Here is a 12929-nt window from a genome sequence, read left to right as displayed (position 1 = left end):
TAGAATTTGATTTGTTTTGACTATGCCATTTTTTGGGCCATGCCATATGGCTCATAGCAACAAATGGAGCTATTTAGAATGTGTCGCTTTCAAACATTATTATTAACAGAGATAGAAAGTGAAGAAAACAAAAGTCAGCAAAGTTAGAGAGACTTTCTTACAATAAGCCAAGAATAAGGCAAAGAAGTTGCATTCACCTTCTGAACATAAGACTTTTGAAAACACAATTTGCACATCTTGGTAAACTATAATTAATGATTTACTGTGAACACAGAGATTGTTTTCCTGCTGTGCTCCTCTCCTGCTGTAAGTGAGAGCAATAAACTACAGTCCCTGTCTTAGCATTATGTCCAAACTGGGAATTTTGGTGTGCCTTTGTCCCAGTTCACACACCACTGTAAATGTGATGTCCAGAGATTGACAGGTGCACAGCCAGTCACCTATCAAATTGAGCCCATGAGGCCAATTCTGATAAGGATACCTAAATTAAAACCATATAAGAAGGAAGAAAAATGACATTAAAACATCCCACAAAAAGGTCATATATGGTTTAAAGCCAAGGGCCTGGTGAAAAATGAATGTTTTTACTTGGTGCCTGATGATATGTAACGATGCTGCCAGGCAAGCCTCCCTGGGGAGAGCATTCCACAAGTGGGGAGCCACCACTAAAAAGGCCCGTTCTCATGTTGCCACCCTCCAGAACTCCTGTGGAGGCATATAATGGACCACTGTAAAGCTAAACGAATTGATATGTAGTAGCTTCCTGAACCCATTGTTTTTTTAAAAAAAAACCTGGTGCAATGGAGGGGTCACAAGCAGCTTTACAGGAAGGAAGGAAGGAAGGAAGGAAGGAAGGAAGGAAGGAAGGAAGGAAGGAAGGAAGGAATCCTCTATCCACAGTGCAAGAACCCATCCTTAGAAAGGTTTCTAGATCTGCAGTCTAATTTTCAATAACTGGTTGAACAGGACAAATAAAGACGTCACACCAAAAGGCAGACCAAACCCATGATCCCTTTGTCTTGCTAAACCAATGCTGCTCAGTGGGCTACAGTGAATTTTGTACCTGTCTGAGACCATGAAGACATGAGGACACGGAGCTGTCTTCTCTGAGGCAGCACTAATGCGCTGGCATCCAAGAGTTGGAGCAGGTTTAATTTAAAATGTGTATAATTGCAGAACACCGTACCTTACCCTCGGCAATGAAGGATTTCTCCTGCGTGCTAAGCTTTCTGAGCCGTCATATAAATTGGTGGCAGGAAGAAATCTAACCTATCAAGTTACCAGATTAAAAATAAAACAAACTGATATTTTCTAGGGCTTTTGCTAATTGTCGCTTCCCGAACATGTTACACAACTCCCCCGAGCAGGTGGACTTGCTGGCAAGTTTCTGTGTACACACTGGAACCCCAGCTCTGCAAAAAAAGACCCTTCTCTTAGCTACACTAATTTGCCATGTCAAATTAGTGTGATGAAACAAATTCTAATTACACTGAAAGATCACTTAGAGCATTAGCGCTGCTGCTGCGGCCTGTTCTTCGGCTGCCTTATTTGCATATTAATCCTAGGGTGCCTAGGTAGATGACAACATGAATTGTCTTCTAGCATGTTTACTAATATTTGCAGAGGGAGGTGCTGGGAGGCAGCTGCTCCCAAAGGCTGGAAGGAACAGGAAGTGAGAGATGAGGTGATTAACCTCAGCAAAGGACAGAATTTTCCCTTCTGCCTCTGCAGTCTATTTGGACATGATAAACCATTCCTGCATTTTAAAGATGCTAACAGACCTCTGGGCAGAAATTGGCTGGTTGGTGCAAATTAGCTAACAGTCCAACCCTAAATTTCCACCAAATACATATTTAGAATACACCACATTTGCAACAACCCCCATGTTTTTAAGATTGCTTGACGTACAGGGATTGTTGGATAGACATAAATGATCAGGGCTGGAATAGGATGTTATGTATTTAACATTTCTGTTGCGTTTGGGGGCGTTTTTAGCAGCCTTGAGCTTCATTTGAATGGTGATGTCAAATGGAGTTTTTTTTCCTAGGGCAAATAAGAGCAAGCAGGTGTATGGTTTTCATCGGGACTACAGCAGAAGTGGAAAGGATTGAGGGTTCAGTCCACACACCACTTTATACCAAGTTGTGGGGGTTTCAAACTGATCAGAGGCATTCTTCCACTTCTGCTGGCTCAGCTAGCCACCCACTGTCCAGTGTCAATGGAATAACACATGTGGGGGTCCCCTCCTCCCTGCTGGACAGGCAGAAATGGAGCATTCTGAGGGTGGGGCAGGGATGAGCTGGCCTGGGGTCTTCTGATCTTCAAGCTGCTCTCATGGCAGGTTTAGGACCTGGCCGGCCTGCCCCCCAGCTGCCACCATGAATGGCCAGGACATGAATGCAGCGGTAGCTCTGCTGTTCCTCAGAGCCTCACCAGCTACAAGTTTGGATTACTCTGTTAGATTCTTTTCCTCTCTTACTGTGTGCTGCAGTCTCAAAAGAAAATTGCCCCCCAAACTTGTGGATTTATTTATTTATTTATTTATTTATAACAAAACTGTTTCCAATTACCATATTTTCTGCTCTATAAGACTCACTTTTTCCCTCCTAAAAAGTAAGGGGAAATGTGTGTGTGTCTTATGGAGCGAATGCAGCCTGCGCAGCTATCCCAGAAGCCAGAACAGCAAGAGGGATCGCTGCTTTCGCTGCATAGCAATCCCTCTTGCTGTTCTGGCTTCTGAGATTCAGAATATTTTTTTTCTTGTTTTTCTCCTCCAAAAACTAGGTGCGTCTTATGGTCTGGTGCATCTTATAGAGCGAAAAATACGGTATATGACTTCGTTCCAGCATCCTTCTAACATTCATTAATTTTACAATATTTCTGTAAATATACTTTAAATTTTTTCCAATCTTCTTCCACCGACTCTTCTCCCTGGTCTCGGATTCTACCAGTCATTTCCGCCAGTTCCATGTCGTCCATCAGCTTCATCTGCCATTCTTCCCTGGTGGGTAGATCTTGTGTCTTCCAGTGCTTTGCGATAATTATTCTTGCTGCTGTTGTGGCATACATGAAAAAAGTTCTATCCTTCTTTGGCACCAATTGGCCGACCATGCCCAGAAGAAAGGCCTCTGGTTTCTTCAGAAAGGTATACTTAAATACCTTTTTCATTTCATTATAGATCATCTCCCAGAATGCCTTAATCTTTGGGCATGTCCACCAAAGGTGAAAGAATGTACCTTCAGTTTCATTACATTTCCAACATTTATTATCGGGCAAATGGTAAATTTTTGCAAGCTTGACTGGTGTTATGTACCACCTGTAAATCATTTTCATTAAATTCTCTTTTAAGGCACTACATGCCGTAAACTTCATACCAGTGGTCCATAACTGTTCGCAGTCCGCCATCATAATATTATGTCCAACATCTTGTGCCCATTTGATCATAGCAGATTTCACCGTTTCATCTTGAGTATTCCATTTCAACAGCAAGTTATACATTCTTGACAAATTCTTAACTTTAGGGTCTAACAATTCTGTTTCCAATTTTGATTTTTCCACCTGGAAGCCTAATTTTTTGTCCAAATTATATGCCTCCATTATTTGATAATAATGGAGCCAATCTCGTACTCTGTTTTTTAATTTTTCAAAGCTCTGCAATTTTAATCTGTCTTCCTCTTGTTCCAAGATTTCCCAATACTTCGGCCATTTGGCCTCCATATTGAGTTTTTTCTGAGCCTTTGCTTCCATTGGTGACAACCATCTTGGGGTTTTATTTTCTAACAAGTCCTTATATCTTGTCCAAACATTAAACAATGCTTTTCTGGCAATATGGTTTTTGAACACTTTGTGTGCTTTAACCTTGTCATACCACAGATATGCATGCTAGCCAAATACATTGTTATAACCTTCCAAATCCAACAAATCCGTGTTTTCAAGAAGTATCCATTCCCTCAGCCAGCAAAATGCAGCTGATTCATAGTAAAGTTTAAGGTCTGGCAGGGCAAATCCACCTCTTTCTTTAGCATCTGTTAATATCTTAAATTTTATACGGGGCTTCTTTCTTTATGGCTTTAGCAGAAATGTTATAAAGAATTAAGTAAAAATAGATTGTTAATGGACCAAAGTGGAAAATTTAAGGTTAGGGTGTTTTAAGTTAAATTTTAGAACGAAAATTGAGAAAGATGGAAAGGACTTGCTGAAATAGTTAATTGAACTAGAATACAAAAAAGGGAGGTGTGAGGAGGTCGATGAAACAAGTATATGAAAGGTAAAGACATGGAAAGGTTGGGTGTGTTTTTAAATGTTTTTGTTTTGTTTCTATGTGGTTTTATTGTATTGTTTTTTTCCTTTCTTTTTTGTTTTTTTTGTATTGTATTGTATTGTATTGTATTGTATTGTATTGCTTTGTTTAACTCTTTTTATTCTTTTTGTAATTTTTGTAATTCTTAAACTTTTAATAAACATTACTTTTTTAAAAAAAATGCGGTATATGCTTCACATTGGGTTTCGTTTGGCCTTCAGTGACAAGAATTGAAGATGTGGGGCCCAACATTTTAGAAGCATCATTGCACATAAATATTGTGACAATACAGATGGTTAGCAGTCAAGAGGCTTTGTGGATCTCCCAGTCCTGTTGCTGCTTCTAAAAATGTACTGTAGTTAATAATATTATTTTATTGGGTGAGGTGGGGTTGCAGATTGCAAGAATGCAGACTGCACCTATAAGAGGCCAGCTTCTTTTTCTGAATCATTGTGCTATTTTATTATCTTTTCCATATGACCAGATTTTTAAAACTCAAAGAAAGGTCATATGTGACTGCTGTGGATAACTATATCTTTGGCAATTGTTTTAGCATTTTGAAAGGAAGCTAGGGGTTATAATCAAATACAAAAGGTAAGTCTCAGCCAATTTGCACTTGGAAAATAACGTGATATGGATATTCCTGAGTTTAGCCACCCATGATTATATTTAATCTGTGGCTATAAATTAAATTACCTTATACATTATGGGAAGTGATGGTTAATGTTAATGGCATTCCTCTTGACAGTGGGCAGTGGGCAGTGGGACTGTAGTTTATGAACGCTTCTCCTTTCCAGTCTGTCCAACTGGCAAAGAGGAATAACAGTTTTCCGCCTTAGCATAATCATTGTTTATTCATTGTGCCAAAAGGCCAAACAAAATACTGAAATTAAATTAATTTACCTGTATACTTGTGGAAACTCGAAACTATATCTCAACTCTTTGTAACATGTTGATTCCTTGCCATTTTCTTTCCTGTTTCATTGTACATTGTGTGAATGACTGTTCATGAAATAGCCAGTGTCGTCTAACCTCCCTGCAAGCAAATCAGGATAAATGCCCAATTGGGAAACACCCACACTCTGCTAGTAAGGTTTCGTCTGGGGCTCCTTTATTCAAATAAGAAAAGAACGCAATATTTGTTAGTTTGCTGATTTGATAACATGTTTAGCCAGAGTGGAATAGGGGAGTCAATATGCAGAGCAAGAAGCAGCATAAGGTCTAGAGAAAAGAAAGTGGATGGCAGCACCAATGAAAAGCATTTTCTACCTTATAATTGAGCCAAAACATACTCCTTCCAATGGGATCTTCTCTACTGACTGCAGTGACACCAGGGTCAGGCCCTTTGCCCCATTTTCTCCTGAAGGAATGGCTAAAACATCTGTCTTATTCAATCAAGAATGCTGCCTTCTGGGTTTTTTTTATTTTACCATCTTATAGAATTATCTATCGGGGATATTATTTCCTGTGAAATGCCAACATATGGCTCAAAGAACTGTACCAAGTTATAATTGTCTATGTCATTCTATCAAAGATTCATCTGAAGGTTAGCCCAGGGCCCCTTTCTTGTGCTATTTCTTCCCGCTCTTATTTTTAACAACACAACTCTCCATTTCCCAACTTGCACTGTTAAGTAGGAATCCCATATTGCCAAGTTAGGAGGTTCACCTTAAGGCCTGCTTTATGTGGAAATGGCTCGGACATTGTTTCTGGAGTAGCTGTTCAAGAATAAACAATGGGCCACAGAGAAGGCTAAAGAGATGCCTTTTTATCATTATTACCAGTGTACTAAGGCACCATTGAGGTACCGAGACTATATAACACTGGTCCTGAAAGACCTACATTGGCTCCCAGTATGTTTCCGAGCACAACTCAAAGTGTTGGTGCTGACCTTTAAAGCCCTAAATGGCTTTGGCCCCGTATACCTGAAGGAGCATCTCCACCCCCATTGTTCATCCCGGACACTGAGGTCCAGCTCCGAGGGCCTTCTGGCTGTTCCCTCCCTGAGAGAAGTGAGGTTTCAGGGAACCAGGCAGAGGGCCTTCTCGGTAGTGACGCCCACCCTATGGAATGTCCTCCCAAGAAATAAACAACTATCTGAAGATAGATAGATATCTGAAGATGTCAAGAAATAAACAACTATCTGACTTTTAAAAGACATCTGAAGGCAGCCCTGTTTAGGGAAGTTTTAATGTTTGATGCTTTATTGTGCTTTTAATATTCTTTTGGGAGCTGCCCAGATTAGGCATTATTTTAATTGATAAGTTATTTGTACAGCATTTATACTGAACTTCCTCCACCTTTCCCCCATCGTTTTCCTTCATTTCCTCTTATACTGTCTTCCTTTTCGTAAGGGAGCACATCGTGACGGGAGAGACCCGTGCCTGAAATCTTGCAGAGCAGCTGTCTGTCTGTGTAGATAACAGAGGACCCAACTCCTAGGGGCCGAGGTCCCTTCGGCCCGTCCCAATAAAATACTTGAGGGGGTGGGGGCCCCAATGTTGATGGGCATTGCCATTCAAATAGAGTGTGTGTGTGCCATGTCGTGTGATTGATTTTGTGCAGCAGGGCTTACCTGGGCCCCCACAAAATTTTATTCAAGTTGGCACCCCTGGTAGATAATACTGAACTAGTTGGACCAGTGGTCTGACTCAGTATAAAGTTCTTGTTACAGGTAGGTAGCCGTGTTGGTCTGCTGTAGTCGAAACAAAATAAAAAAAAAATCCTTCCAGTGGCACCTTAGAGACCAACGAAGCTTGTTATTGTATAGTATAGGTAAAGCTATGGTTTTCCCAATGGTGATGTATGAGAGTTGGACCATAAAGAAGGCTGATCGCCAAAGAATTGCTTTTGAATTATGGTGCTGGAGGAGACTCTTGAGAGTCCCATGGACTGCAAGAAGATCAAACCGATCCATTCTGAAGGAAATCAGTCCTGAGTGCTCAGTGGAAGGACAGATCGTGACGCTGAGACTCCAATACTTTGGCCACCTCATGAGAAGAGAAGACTCCCTGGAAAAGACCCTGATGTTGGGAAAGATTGTGGGCACAAGGAGAAGGGGACGACAGAGGGCGAGATGGTTGGACAGTGTTCTCGAAGCTACCAGCATGAGTCTGACCAAACTGTGGGAGGCAGTGGAAAACAGGAGTGCCTGGCGTGCTCTGGTCCATGGGGTCACGAAGAGTCGGACACGACTAAACGACTAAACAACAGCAACAAGCTTGTTATTAGTAGGAGCTTTCGTGTGCATGCACACTTTTATTTGAAGAAGTGTGCATGCACACGAAAGCTCATACCAATAACAAACATAGTTGGTCTCTAAGGTGCCACTGGAAGGAATTTTTCTATTTTGTTTCAGTATAAAGTGGCTTTCTACATTCCATGTATTGTCACTTATATATGTCAGCAGCAGCAGCAGCACTAGCATGTGAGGTGAGGCAGAGCACAAGGACCCCTCTCCCACCACTGGTGGGTGGGTTGGGGGTGAGGCTGAAGCAAGATCAGGGCAGTGCTGACACCTCACCCTTGCTATCAGTTCACCTTGTCGCAAACCCATCCTGCCACTGCCAGCACGGATAGGACAGAACAGCCGTCCCACCTCCCCTCATGCAAGAGGGCCTTTTCTGTGGTGGCTCCCCAATTGTGGAATGTGCTCCCCAGAAAGGCTTGCCTGGCACCATCATTATATGTCTTTAAACACCAGGCAAAAACATTCTTCTTTATCCAGGCCTTTAGCCATTAAGTAGTCTATGACGTGCAAAAGTGTGGGGAGAGGATTGTTATTATGATGACTATTTTATTATTAGGCTGTCTGTCATTATGTGTTTTTTTTAAATTACCGTATTTTTTTAAAGAACTAGGCAAAAAGGTAATGGTTATGAGAAGTTAGTAAGAATAAAATTTAAGTTTTAAGCTTTAAGGTTGTTTTTATAAGACAAGATGATAATAGAGTAAGGTAACGTAATGACAGAATATTATGAATTATGGAAAGGATTTGCTGTGACAACTATTAATCAAGATACAAGAGATGGGAGGAGGAGGAGGTCATGGGAAGAAGGTAATGAAAATGGAGAATTTGAAAGTGATGGTTTTATTTTTTTATTTTTGTGTTTTTGTGTGTGTTTTTTGTAATTGTGTCTTTTTTTCTGTGTAATTTTAAAAATTGTTTGTTTCAATAAATATCATTTTAAAAAAATATTACCGGTATGTTTTTATCATTATGTTCTGTAATGTGTTTTTAATGTTGTATAAAGCCCTGGGATCTTCTGATAAAGGTGGTAAATAAATTGAATAAATAATAGCAATTTGTGCATTATATAATCTGTGTGTAAATGTAGTATTTTCCCCATAATATTTGAGATACGTTTAATAAATTAGGCAGTGAGATGCCAACCAAACTGAAAGGACCTGGCCATGTTTGTTAGCCAGGGAGAGTGGATAGATAAGAAATCACTGGTGGCCTTGGGGAATGATTTGCACAGTGGTACCTCAGGTTAAGAACTTAATTCGTTCTGGAGGTCCGTTCTTAACCTGAAACTGTTCTTAACCTGAAGCACTACTTTAGCTAACGGGGCCTCCCGCTGTCGCCCACCGCTGCTACACGATTTCTGTTCTCATCCTAAAGCAAAGTTCTTAACACGAGGTAATATTTCTGGGTTAGTGGAGTCTGTAACTTGAGGCGTATGTAACCCGAGGTACCACTGTATTCAAATTATGCCATTTTTTTTAATGGTTCAAGTGTTGGGGAGATGGAGGTTCAAATCCCTGTTTTTTCACCATCTCTCAGTCTATTCTGCCATGCAGAATTTCTGTGAGGATAAAATAGGAAATGAATGAATTACGAATGCCACCTTGAACTAGAGGAAGGAAGGGATAAAAATGTAATTTAAAAAATGGTGGAGAAGGATATCATATCTGGTGCCTATAACCAAATCCTTTTGCATTTTTTAAGGGGAACATTTCATCTGGTATCCAAATTCTTAGCTTCGCCTCCTGTCTATTAGATCTTTGAGGTAACAGTTGTTCTATAATTGGTGCCATGCTGCCACATAATGTAAAGTGCTACGTACATTTAAAACTTGCAAATAGTACTTGAATTCCATATTCACACTAATAAGAGTTCATCTTCCTGGTGGCGAAAATGAGTTTCGGAATGACAGTCAAAGGCCATGTATGGCTGACATGATGTTTTCTGTGCAGTCATTAGGTGGCTGAATACCTAGATTGCTGTGGAATGAAGAAAAGATCAAGCCTCTCCACATGTATATGTGTGGTGTCATTTAATTTCATTAAATCCAAATTAAAACAAGGCTCAATCGACCCAGTATCAATAACAAAGGAAACAGCAAGAAGAATTTGCAAGAACAAGAGACAAGTTGTCAGGTTTTTCATTTAAAAAATACATGATTGAAGAGAGTAAGAGGAATTCCACTTTTTAGATAACTCAGGCTACATTCAGAGAGCACTTTGTTCCATTTTCCTGACATTTCCTTACCAGCTAATTTCTGTGTTTTATCTTTCACACAATGTAAAAGCCACTCCTGGAAAGCTAGGGAAAGGAGTGGAAGTTTAGCGCTCATTTCAGTGTTAATTGTTTTCAGGGGAAAATCCATTTGCAACCCCATCAGCTTGGAAAATAGTGGGAATTTTGCGCTGTAATTTCATGTCACAAAATCTGGGTCGTTCATAAGCAATATCTTTCCTTTGCTCCATTGTCGATGTGCTATGGAAGGACAGTGAGCCAGCAAAGCACAGCACATCCACTTCCAACTGCTGATATCTCCAGTACCAAAGAAGGCTAACCTACCTAACTTGATGCTTTGCACCATTTGTCTTGAAAATATGTATGTTTCTTCTTTGGATGATTGCAAATAGAAAGTTATATATGTAATATTAGGGCTCCCATACATCCGGGCATGACCAGGATTTCAAAGTCAGAAGCAACATCTGGGGGGAATTTAAGACTTTGTCTTAAAAAAACTCAAGAATTTTGGAGTTTTCCTAAAAATAGCTCAACAACTTTGGGGGTGTCCGGATCTTTACTTGTTCAGATACAGCAACTTGTTTTGATGAATTGGAAAAGCCACAGAAAGATTCCATTGAGCACATGGATTGATAATATGGACAGATTAGCTACATACAATGGAATTACATGTCGACGCAAAATAAGAATGGACAAATATGAAGAAATCTGGAACGAATATTTAAGCGATAAGGCGGATAGTGGTGGGAAGTAGAGGGAGGAGAGAGAGGTGGGAAAATATTGTTTAAAAAGGTGTAGTCATAGGTATATCAGTGTATTCAAATCTGAATTGTCAAATTGTGTTATTGTTGTTATTATATTTTTGTTGTATGTGTCTTTTGCGGTTGTTGTTTGTATCGAAAAAATGATTAAATAATTTTTTTTAAAAAAACAACAACCCTATATATTCTGTGCACTCCACTTGTTGGGTAGTGAGAGAATAGATGATGTGTACACACGCTCACAAACATGTTGACGTGGAAATCTGATTGTGAATGGCCATTCCATACTGGTTAGCCCCTGACAGAGATGTTTCTGTATTATACCCTACTGAGCAACTGCCTCCTTTATTCATATTAAAATGGCCCTAATCTTATCAAAGTGGCCATGCTATAGAGTAGAATTACTGTGCAGAGAATCCATTCATTCGTGCCGTGAAGGAGAAGGTAAGGCTGGCAAGGAGTTAGTGTGCCTGATGGGATCATTCTGGTGGGACACAACCCAGCCGTTTGCCAGCTGCCTCACTCGGTTTCTCTTGGGGGAGGAGAGATGAAAGAGAAGGAGACCAAACAGAGTTTATTTTCGAGTTCTGGTCCAGAGCAGCAGCAGTTCCAGAAACCTATGTCCTTAAATAATATGATTTGTTTATGGAGAAAATGCTTGATTATAATGCCTGGTTGCTTCTGTGTGCATAAATCTGTCTAATGTCCCCTTTCTTGCTTCTCCATTGGCACGTAAGGGCTACGATTTGCTTCACTGTTTATGTGCTGTTGAAAAACATGGCGTAAACAGAGCACAGCAACTTCTTAAAAGGCTCTTTTCTGGGCGAAAGGAGCCCAAAAAGACATGATTACATTTTGATGATGATGATCTTCTGCTGCCGTTGTTGGCCAACTATAAATTGGGATCTTCTCAAAGGACACAGCAGCTCATGTTTCTAAAAGAGCTCTCAAATCATTATAAGGATTGTCACAAATACAGCAAAATCAGCAAGACAAGTCCTTAGCAATTCCATGGTTATGACACTCCAGTCTCTAATTCAGAAAGTTACATTAAGAAAAAGAAAAGGAAAAAAAGAGAATTTCTCTCTGAACTGCCCCCTGCCTTGCAAATGCTGCAGTAAACTTGTTAAAATCCATTATGATCTTGAGCCATTAAAATGGCCTCGAGTGTGAACTTAGGCTGAATACCCAAACACGTATACTTGGGGAGTGATGATGATATGGGGACTCATTTTCAGCAGTAATGGTGAAAGCTAGCAGTAATGTAATGAGATGTCAGAAGGCTGCTTGGACATGTCTTATTTATTTTTCCCAAGAAAAGTATGTGTAATGATGAGTCTCAAGCCTGGTCTATACATGCAGCACAATGAGGTGGGAATGAGGTGGTAGAAACCTTAGATGGGGGAATGAACTGTTCCACTTTGGGCGGCTGCTGGGAGACTGCATTTTTTAAAACCTTCTTGCCTGTAAAAGAAACCCCATCAATAGAAGACGAGAATAAGGATGGAATTGGAGCAGGCTTCCTCCTTGTTGCGCTTAGTGCGTGCTTGCTTTGCAACTTGCAAGGAGGGTTTTGCTTTTTGCATGGAGGAAAGCTCAAAAATGTGACCTGTGCCTAAAACTTGCAGTGGAACAGTCCATACCACCACCTCAACTTATGGTCTGTGTGTGTGGTTTGGGAGCTGCACGGTCAGGGGAAAAACAATGCTGTCCAGAGTTGTAAAGACCGCGGAGAGAATAATTGGGTGCACTCTTCCCACCTTGGATCAAATCTATGCTTCCAGGTGTCATAAGAAAGCTGCAGAGATAGTGCAGGATAGTGTGCACCCCAGAAATGATCTCTTTCAGCTTCTGCCTTCTGGAAGAAGGTACAGGGTTATAAAGAAGGCTTTGGATTTGATATCCTGCTTTATCACTACCTGAAGGAGTCTCAAAGCGGCTAACATTCTCCTTTCCCTTCCTCCCCCACAACAAACACCCTGTGAGGTGAGTGGGGCTGAGAGACCTCAAAGAAGTGGGACTGGACCAAGGTCACCCAGCAGCTGCATGTGGAGGACCAGAGACCCGAACCTGGTTCACCAGATTATGAGTCTACTGTATCAGGCGTATTCGGAAATGGCAACCCATTTCTGTACAACTCTGGAAAATTTGAAAATGTATGAGATATCTATGTGTATTTGGGGGTGGAATAGGGAACTATGAATGGTTTGTATATAAAAAGGGAGGAGTCGCGAAAATTTGAACAACAACAGCAAATTCACCCCCCACCTACAACTCGAAATGGTGCAGTGAGTGTTATATCTCAGGAGCATTTTAAAAAATAGCATTCTACAGCTACAGCATGAAGTGGCAGTCAGTGCCATCACCACAGCTTCATACCACCAAA

The sequence above is a fragment of the Podarcis bocagei genome, assembly GCF_964188305.1.
Source record: "Podarcis bocagei genome assembly, chromosome: 5".
Taxonomy (NCBI): Eukaryota; Metazoa; Chordata; class Lepidosauria; order Squamata; family Lacertidae; genus Podarcis; species Podarcis bocagei.
Note: the sequence above shows the minus strand (reverse complement) of the source record.